Genomic DNA, 10,596 nt, shown 5'->3' on the forward strand with positions numbered 1-10,596 from the left:
GCGTTAATTATTGATTGACAACACCGTCATCACGAGGCAAGTGCTATGCAAGCTAGAAGAAATATCAAGAAAATTTGCATCGGTCCTTTCAGTTCTATACTATTGTGTTTTTCGTCTTTCAGTTATTGCAAACAGGGTTCAACAATGCACAAAAGCCCGCGCTGTGAATCCTTTTAGACTCCTTTCTTAGAATAGTGTCGCCTCTTTCATTTCTATTTATCTAGATTATGGGCCGCAACCCGTCATTATATGAGTTACTAATAAGTGACCGAAGTTTTGTTGTTTTTGGGGAAAGCATGCGTTTTACGACGATCGTCTCGACAATCGTCGTAATCGCTAGAAATTTATGAAATGTAAAAGTATTTTGTTTGCTCTTCAATCCAGCTTCTAGAGAATCAGTTAAGGATTAATCTTTCGAACTAAAACGAATGACAAAAAACTTTGTTCTTATTTACATTTGTTAAAAATCTATATATATTTTTTTATGATTTAATGAAAAGTGGATCTGTGCTTTAAGAAAATTTGTTAGTAACCAAGTATACTTGTCCAATACTTCGCGAAAAATGGTCCCAAAGTATATCTTATACAGTCTGGCCACAGAAAACAAATGCTGTATGCAGTTGTATGTTTTCTTACCAACTTAACAAAATGCATTACTCGTTTATGAAAGGTAAATCATCCCCGGACGTTACCTAATCGTAACGGTAAAGTTCACGATATACCACTTACATATATTTCCAGTTGGGTATTATTCGACCAGCCCATGCCGCGTTTAGGAAACTTCATAGAGGATGATACCTGGATTGATCCTCTTACTTCAAGAGTGCCAATCGATTATATGACAAAGACGTTTCGTAACTAATACTTACTGGAAGTGGGTGAGTATCTAAAATACCAGGCGACCCCTAATGAAAAAAACACTCGTATAGAATAGTGCTAACAAAAAACTCTTTCATCATGTCAACAGACCATTCATCGGCCCTTGTCTGTCTGCCAGAGATAAACTTTTGCAATTTTTGTTTGTACAGGTTTTTACTTTTGCGGCTCGTTCTTCTTTGGACGTCTGTGTGAATGCGCCCACATTTGTCTCACTTGTTATCGCGCATACGCGGTCCCCACTGGCACAAGTCCTCCTGCCTGCGCGTACGGACAGATTGCTAACTAGTCCTCGCCATCTTAACTACCTCACACCCAGCTACTGGCTTCGAGGTACACGAGCTGACCGTTCGTCTTTTAGTCAGTCTTTGGCTCGGACTTACTCTCGTTGTCGGAATGGAAAACGAGGCTGGGGCGAATCCGGCCCTGAGCTAGACAGGCGGAATCCCAACGGGGTTGTAGCATGTTGTACGCGCCCACCTCGCCCTTGTACCTTCCCTCTTTGTTTTATATTTCCATGCTGGCGCTGTCACGGCTGTCTGTCTTCTTTGTACACTCATCACCCCCTATCTCAGGTGAACCTGTCGGCATTTTCGATAATTCGCTTTTTGTGGCGCCTTTCGAGCAGCAACTAATGCACCGCTCGTCCCGCAGCGACAGCAGCGCCTTGTCAACGCAGTGCCGTTCGTCAACAGGCATCAACCAGAAGATCAGCCATCAGCAATAGGTGTCCCCGATCGCCGCCTAGTTCGTTGGCAGCTAGGTCAAATGGGGTGTCGTTGCGCCCCTCCTCCCCTAAATCCCAATAGCTGTCTCCTCAAGCAAGCGTGTCAGTCCAAGCTGTTCCCAACTTGTTCCTAGATTCTGCAGAGGCGCTGGGCCGTTCGCGGAGCTGAAGGAGATCAAGCGCTATATATATATATATATGCAAGCAAACAATGTGCGTGCCCACTACGACGTGCATGTACCTGTGCTAATGTTCATTCTGCTACCAATTCAGGCCACAACATCGACGATTGCAGTGGCGGTAGTAGCCGCAGAATCACCAGCGCCGCCGTCACGAGTCAGACACGTCGTGATGGCCACAATTGAAATGCTGAGCGCTATACATATAGAATACTATACGTATCCTCCTTCTTAGCTGTTTTATTGTTGCTGACCGCGCGCATCTTTTATATTATATACAAGCTCGCCCGACTATATTGAGAGCAACTAACGGCTCCGCCAGATTAGTACCATTGGGTTGTTTCCATGATAAACGGACAGCCAATACAGGCAGGTCACAGCTAGTTGTCTGAACCCAGCAATCGCCATTTGGCGGATGCATTTACACATAATTATATACGTTATATTATAACAGACACGCTCACGCTCAGTTTTAGGCCATAGCCGGTGTTGTTGCCGCTGCTGCCGTGATTGCTGTAGACCACAAGTGTAAAACTTACGTGAAGAGGCACACGATTGGGGCTAGGGCAGAATGGGTTACGGAAAAACCATCGGGGAACATTGCTCCGTAATAGTAAGCTAGACAGGAAGAATACTAGCTAGGTTTTCGTTGTTGTTGTTGTTGTTGTCATCGTCATCGTCGTTGTCGGCGGGGCTGGTGTGGCCGCTTCGTGCAGAAGACGAAGTGAACGATAATGTTGCTATCGCTGCTGCTGCTGACGTCGAGATCTTATCAGGTTCCAATTCAGTCAACGGGAACAACACGGCATCATTGGATGCATAAGCGAATAAACGAACGCTGTTATAGCTCACGTTGGCGTCGTCCTATAACTGTGGCCATCGTCGACATCGGGGTGATGCCGTTGATAAGCCAGCTCTGGGCCGCCGGGTACTGCCCGTCAGCCGACAGAGGGAACTAGAGGAAACGGAGACTATCGTAGTTGCAGCAGCGACAGCGTTGTAAGCAACGCTAATGTGAGATTGCTGTTAGAAACGTCGCCAACGATAACGATGACTCGATGCAGCCGAACTTCATCGGCTAGAACTTCGTAGTAGCAGTTAGTCGAACTCGCAAAGTGAGAGGACGATGTAGACGAAGGAAAGAACAGGAACTGAAGAGTCCGCATACAAACGAACAGAATGACAGACGTCATTATCACTGCTAGCATCACCATCAGCGCGATTATCATCATCACGTCACTGACATAGAGACAAACGCACAGGCTGGATTAGATACAACAGCAACAGGTACTAGTGACACAGAGACAATAAAAGATAGTTACACACAAACAGACACACGAAGAAAGGGGGGTGAGTCATTCTGCACAACTCAATAGTGCCCATTGCTATTGCTCTGCCCCTTTTCTCTTGTTTTTTCTTTTCCTCAGCCAACAGCAGCCTCATGTCGCTTGTTCGGCTCGTCGGTTCGTTGGCGAAAAGCAAAGCCTGGCTTTCTCCGGCAGGATCAGGGATCTCCTCGCGTGATTCCATGCCGTCCGGAACGGCAGGCAACGCCCGAAACAGTTCGCCTCGCTTGTCCTGATCTCGGATACCGATAGCGAATGATCACAATTACTACAAGTTTTACTGCTACTACGACTATCGTAAGAACTACCGAAGCTGATACACGCCATAGCCACACGGCCGTCACCACGGCTTTTCCCGTGTTATTATTATTGTAACAACGGAAAGGGTGAGCCAGTTTTGGCGGATCGCCCGCTTAGACAATCAGCTTGTATCCGACGTAAGATTTCGCATGATGCTTTCATGTAGGCTAGCATTCAAGTGCTGACGCCGTTGTAAGCACAATTGCTAGAAAGCACTAACACACAGAGTACAATATCTTACCGCAGTAAATAAATGGACATTTCAAATTGTATTTCTAGTATCGCTAATAAACAGTATCATTAGCAATGGTAAGTCCGACGCATGTCAAGAGCCTCTATAAAAGATGTCGACAAACCGGGCATCCCATCCATCTATGCATAGCGCTATATGTATGTATACAATTTTCCGGTGTTTGAACGCTAAACGAAGTTCGACCGACTGTCCAAACTCTGATAGTTGTCCGAGATCGATAGTTAAAGTTGTCGCAGCGGGACTACCGGACTGTCCTATCGGACAGCAGATCGTGTAGCTGTATGTAGGAGAGGAGTGCTTAGTACCAATTGAGTTTTCCAGACAAAGCCCACAAGTTAGTACGTCTGAATCCACCGTCTGAGCGCGTCCGCACGTATCAGTATTGCTTTGCTTACGGTGTCTATTGAAAAGTTAATCGCCACTTCGAAGATGGGATCTTTTTCTTTAAGTTGGCTTTTCCTCTGAAAGAATCGTTGTATTTTAGGCTACGAACCGTTACATTGAATGACAGTTACATTGAAATACACGTCTATCAGGAAGAAAATGACATCATCCAAATACATGCTCTAGGCCCACAAGGCTAGGAATAAACGAGATGAGGTTTCGAAATTTAGCAGGACTACCGTAAGCGTAATGTCGTGCCTACATTGGTGTCATTTCTCACCATTTCCGTTGCGGGCAGGAGTATACTAAATGGCTTTTTGCCATTTTTGTGCCTTCAGTCATGACGTATTCTGCCGTATACCGTTAACATCGCTAATTTTGGTAACGTTTCGCGTAAATAACGTATGCGTTCAGTAATAGATTTTGTTTATAAATACAATTTAGTTCTGCTGCAGATGTTTCCTTGCATCGCATTAGTTTTATGGCCACTTCTATAAGCCTCTTTTAATAAAAAATAGTAATGTATATATATATATATGCTTGCTGCTGTTTTGAAGATCGTTTGAAAGATTGAGAAGATCGTGTGTGTGATCGCTAAATATTAATAGTCAATAACTGATACAATATTGGATCGGTAGGTGGCGTCATCGCTGATGATGACGTAGCAACTATTATTGGCGGGAATTTTCTAATATTAATATGATAATCTATTACTATTATTATAATGAAGAGTGCTACGATGGCCAAAGACAACAGTGGTAGATAGGCGATGGTGTGAGCGTTTAAGCCACTGATCATTTGCCCTTTGACACCGATTAGTTATCGTGGCCGGGTGATAGGTATTCTATCTGAGGGCGGTAACGATATTATAGAGGTGCTACAGTGCGTATTGTATGACCGGCTTAGGAATATATCCATGTTTAGTGTTACTTCTCTATTTACCGCTGCCAAAAATCTATTTATATAGTTTTTCTCTATGGCTGGTTTCGATTTAACTGTGTTTTTTTTTTTTTTTTAACTGTACAGTTTGTGAAATTTGCTTTGTGTCAGCGGGAGCTTTTGCAGTTGTGTGCTAAATTGATCATGGGTTTTGATTTTCTTTTTTAGTTGATTTAAGTTAATTAATTGATTTTGAATTTAGCGTATAGCGGAAAACGGCACGGATTCGGATGTATCACATACTCCGAATGACATCATCTGCCCATTACCTGCGCATTGTCTGCCACAGTCATATAGATTCACTGCACTGACCTGCAAGGCCTGTGCATTTACCTTGTAAATTTTCTTATTAGATCTACTTTCATTGTTTTCTTCCTGTAAGTTTGTCAAAAAGTTATTTTCGTTTCACCAAACATTTAGTCTGTTCCAATGTATGGCGCTTTTCACTTGGTCACGCTTCGATCGTCACGGCGGCTTCCACTTTGGCTGAGTGAAATTTCGGTACTGTTACCGGCTTCTTTTAATACAACAGCGGCCAACAGGAAGAGATCGACAACAAAACCGTCTTCGCCGTTCCTGATGTAGTTTCTGCTGAAAAAGCCTGCCGGCTCATTGCTAAATCACACGTAGCGTATTTTCCGCCTATCTGGCCCGCTTTTCGCCGACTATAGACGACAGCTGGGAAAAGTAGCGATTCCTCGTAACATGTCAATGATTGTGTAGTACTCGACGATTTTGTCCGATATATTTATCGATCGTTAGTTGAACTCGACAGGCCGCATTGTCGATTCCCACTCTTTTAGTCCTGGTGTAAATAGGAAGTTTTCATGTTAGCCCTACAGGGTACTACAGATATCGTAGTAATTAGCACAGAATCTTTGACCGACGGCCTATTATCACAACGCTGTCTTTGGCCAATGAATACAAGCAACGTTATCCACAAGGGCATATTCTGGCACTTTGCGAGATACCCATTGCAAAAACAAGCTATTCGCACGTACATACTTTACAAATGATTACTCATAAATGATACACAAATATGATACGGTCGATATACCTGCTTATCTACATACAAAGTACATATGGTATGCAAGCGCCGAAACAAGAGCCCCCCAATGTTACGATATACATTGTAATTTTTTCGGGTATCACCGATACATTTATTTCATGTCCTTATTCAACCTAAACCTTAACTAGTTCGGTGTTAGCGTAGTCTATGATTATTCAGCAGTAAAATCATGTGGCGTCTTTTCCAGAACACATCTCCATAAGCATTTCCGCTACACACGTTCCGGCCCGGTATTTTGGTAGAGAATGGCCATAAATGATGGTTCAAGTTCTCTGGCACGACCCGATCATCTTCCATTTAAAAAACAAGCTGCTTTTCACAAGATTCGACGACATGGTAAAGCCGAAGTTCAACGTTTTCGCCTGTTCTCTGCGGCACGCAACAATTATTGACGTGTTGTGGTGTCAACGTTAGCGTTCATAGTGCTAAATCGAGTAATTCGTCCATCATGACATGCTGCAATTATACCAGCTCATTTCTGCTCTCATACTTCCCACAGCTGCTCCTGTTGTTGTTGTTATTGCAGAAGCTGATCAAGTCAATGGCTTCTGCTGGCAAGTTTCAGCTGTTCACAAGCAACCGACTTCGGCTCCCTTGCCTGCTTGCCCCTGTGCCGTTGGTCCCAGTGATGTCTGTTCAAAAGATCTTTTATCTGATCAGCCCCAACTGGCTCGAGCTGTCCCTTCTACTTCGTTTGGCGTCTGCTACAGCAGAAGACGGACGGGATCCCGTCATCGTTGTCGGTGGTGCACTTTACCGCTACAGATGGAGTGCTTATACCAAAGCTGTGACAGCCGTTGCTTGTGTCACCGGGACTGCCATTTGTAGGATGTAATTTTGTGATCGTCCAGGCGACGGTTCATGACTGAACGTCTGCGTGTGTATTGTATCCACTTGTCGTCGTGGCTGTTGTTTGTTTAAGTATTAAGGTGCTGTTTCTGGCGCGGATTTTGTAGGCTGGTAGACTTCAGTGTCCTCTATATGGCCGCCTAGTGCATCCGTAGGGTCGAAAAGAGGAGGTACCTCTTCAAGGGGCCGAACAATGAACAGGCGCCAATCAGGTCAAGGGTAGGCCGGGTCAATGATGAACTAATGCCACGTTTATCAGTCGATTTCGACGACAGACGATGGCTGCTACTATGCGGTCGCCTTAGTGACCTAACTGTCACAAGCTACGGTCAAGACATGTTGAGGACCGCTGAGAGGGATGTACAATTGAATCAGCGATGCCCGACGGAATAGAATCTTGGTAGGCGTATTACGTTTGGGCGCTAAGTTTTCGGTGATCAGGTAGGTATCAGCATGTAACAAGATCGCAATATGCGAAGAGGGTTATTAAAGGATTACGCGTTACGCTTATTAGATTGTGATTGGTACAGAGTTGTGCTTTTTTGAAATATGATGAACAATTCTCCAAACCTGGATTTAAATGACAAATCGCAGTGTGGCGTTTCGCATATATTCGCCCCGTTAGATGGTTCAATAGAAACGTGTTTGCCCACTAAAGTCGAAGACACGTAAGATAGTTTAGGTTCAACACCGAGCATACCCACGTTTCATATTTAAGGCCAACCGTCTGAGGGAATCCTCGGGCAGTAACTGACCTAGAACGCAAACGTTTTTATTAGGTATCTATGCCCTCTCCGATTGCCTGGAGTTCCCGTTAGTTTAATATATTTCTATGCATTTCATATTTCTTTGCTCAACGAAGTTGCCCACATTAGCAAACATTCAGGTAAAGTACTATCTCTTAGCGGGGTATTCCATCTTTCTTTACGAGTAAGCTATCTACGTTTCGTATGAGTACAAGAAACGACGATCCATAAATCATCAAACAGCTCCCATCAACGAGCCACACGTCAGTTGGTTCGTTTATGTTTGCAACTCGAATAAAAACGCGCGAAACTTTAAAACCATTATATCTATTCCCTTGCCCTCCGTCTCCATCCCAGGCTAGTCTGACTACCACTTCTAGGATCGAAAAGCTTTCTTTCAGCATACCGCGATAGACTACCCGATCCGTCATCTCTCGAATCCTCAGACCGGTTGTCCAGCTGGGTGGTGGCGACGTCACCGCGCGTAATGTCTTATCCCACTCCCTCTTGCTTCCGAATATTCGCTGTGTGACCGACGCGTGGACAAAAATCGAATGTTTCAATCCAACGTGACACTAACATACTGTCAGACCGAGGACACGCTGTAACTTACGGCATCGGCGCTGCTATTGTATAGATATAAGGATAGAGGATAGTGACAGGAATTTGTGAGGCTATCCACTCGATTTCTTTTTCTGATTTTTGTTTGTGCGTTGTCCTTCTTGCTTCCTTTTTCCCCTCTGTTGAATGGACGATGCCATGGTCTGCGACAGGCTTGCTGTCCACAGTGTATGTCTTGACCGCGTTGGATGACGACGTCATCATGACTTGATTCTACCTAGCTAGCCTGTATCATAGGCTGTCTTTGATACCGTTACAGCATTGTGAGAGCGTGCGAATCAGCCAGAGTCGGTAGCTTCGATCGGCTGGTCAGTCAATGTTGGGGTGGCGTGTGCCGGTCTCCTGCGGTGCGGATTAGCCCTGTCCCCGCAAAACGCCCCCATGAGCGTACTAAGAGGACAAGCGCACCAAGAGCTCATAGGGCGCAAGGCGTGAGGTTTGCGGCGTGCTGCCCTTGGTGTCATATGGCTAGGCCTGAGTTGGCGATGCTTGCGGTCAACGGTGTCGATTTGACTGGGAGGCGATTCCTGCAAACCCAACTTATTTTTCCCACCTTACTTCGACTTTTCCATTCTTTCCATACAAACATGGGGACAGATACCATAGAAACATGTACACGCACGGCGCAGGCTCCCTGTTAGCAGCTGACTTGGTATAAGCGAAAACCATGCGCTAGCTTGAAAGCGCTCACCCTAAAGTGATGGTATACTCCGTATGATAGGTAATACAACGACGGGTACTGCCACAAATTTCTATAATAACGTCTGTAGAGTGTGATATCTTATAACTATCTGTTTCCTACGATTTCGCATAATCAATGTATCATTTAGATATGTCTATCGTTTCCATAGGACGTTTACAAAGTTTAGCCATTGCTTCGCATACAATCGCCTATGCCTTACCTAAACCGCTTCTGCGATTACATTGTACGCTTTGCAAAAAAAATCAAGATAATATTTAACGGAACCTATCGAAGGACCTCAATATTATTAACATACTTACTAGGACTATATGGCCAACCAGTACAGTGACGTTCTGAATGATCGTGATCGACAAAGCCTTAGAAACATAACTGTTGTAATCAAATGAACTCTCCTGAAATACCTTCTTAATACTAGAAGCTATAAACGTAAATAGCGCCCTGACAAGTTCGCTGCACAAGAAAATACTGAATATCCTTGCCACCTAAACGCTTCTCAAAGTAGGACCACATGGATGCGCACTAAAACACACAAAATTTGTGATGGCATTCACCGAGATTTAATAAGGCAACGCCGTTCATTTCGCCGCATCAAACCGATGCTCAACGCAAGTGAAGTACTGGCCCTCGTCTATTAAATGGGGCATTCGGGCTTCCCCACATTCCTGTGGTTCGTCTTCTTTTCATCACTGCAGGTAATGTCGCCGTCGAATTTTACCACCATTTCTCTTTTTCATTCTACTCATCTGCCAGCTCTCCTCGGCTCATCGGGTCTGTTGAAGGCGTTCTCCTTCATTCAAACCCACACAAGGCTTTCGTCCTTGTTCTTCATTGCGTCGTGTCAGGAGTTCGCGAGTGAGGGGAGCGTGCGCAGTGCGCGTCAGGAGTCAAAAGCCTGAGTCATCTGCCTTCAATGTTCGTCGGGTATTGAACGACGAACACGAGTCTCGAGGAACTGAACCTGGGTGCAGTGTTGGAACAAGAGCAGGGGATACATATAGTATGGCATAGGGAGGCTGCGAGAGACGACCACAAGATGAATTTAGTGCTTTATGGCGTATTTAAGCCAAATAAGTGAGGTCATTTTTCAAATTCGACATTGCACCCATACATAGTGCAAAGCAGTAAGCGCGATCATGGCATCAACGGCCAAACGGCACTGTACATAGAAATAGCCGAAGGCAGGCCGCAAATTGAGAGAGTCACATATGTGGACACATGCGGTTGGTAGAACGGCCTGTGAAAAGGCCTAAGGTATCGCGCTGCAATAGCTGTCTTCCTTTTTTGAATAGGTATACGGGGGATTGAAACTGAAACAACGACGAGAATAGGCTCAAAATGGCGAAACTCGAGGCAATCGTAACCCTTGAAAAAAGGTGGGGTCTAGTTCTTCCCTTTTCGCAACGACCCCCTAAGACGACGCCAGCGGGAAATAAATTGTCCAATTTAAAGTGCAAAGTGCACTGGCTGGCGGCTTCGATTCAAAGTCAGGACCCGCGTTGGCTTATCAATTTCTGAAAACAGGTGATAGGGAAAATTTCCACATTAGAACAGCGTTCGGGCAGTCAGGCTATGGGAAATAAGCACACTAAGCTATATAATATATA

At 44.8% G+C, this 10,596-nt stretch overlaps 1 protein-coding gene across 1 annotated transcript in view; it reads left to right on the plus strand.

Moving 5' to 3' along the window:
• Positions 1 to 10,596, plus strand: part of LOC111246598 (uncharacterized) — a 33,103-nt gene that overhangs the window by 6,870 nt on the left and 15,637 nt on the right. Inside the window, exons 4-5 of the mRNA XM_086982608.1 lie at positions 742 to 878; positions 6,261 to 7,363. The gene's annotated coding sequence lies outside the window, so the exon portion shown is untranslated. The remainder of the gene's footprint in view (positions 1 to 741; positions 879 to 6,260; positions 7,364 to 10,596) is intronic.

This window comes from Varroa destructor, unplaced genomic scaffold, assembly GCF_002443255.2.
Source record: "Varroa destructor unplaced genomic scaffold, Vdes_3.0 BEIS01000003.1, whole genome shotgun sequence".
In the NCBI taxonomy this organism is placed as follows: domain Eukaryota; kingdom Metazoa; phylum Arthropoda; class Arachnida; order Mesostigmata; family Varroidae; genus Varroa; species Varroa destructor.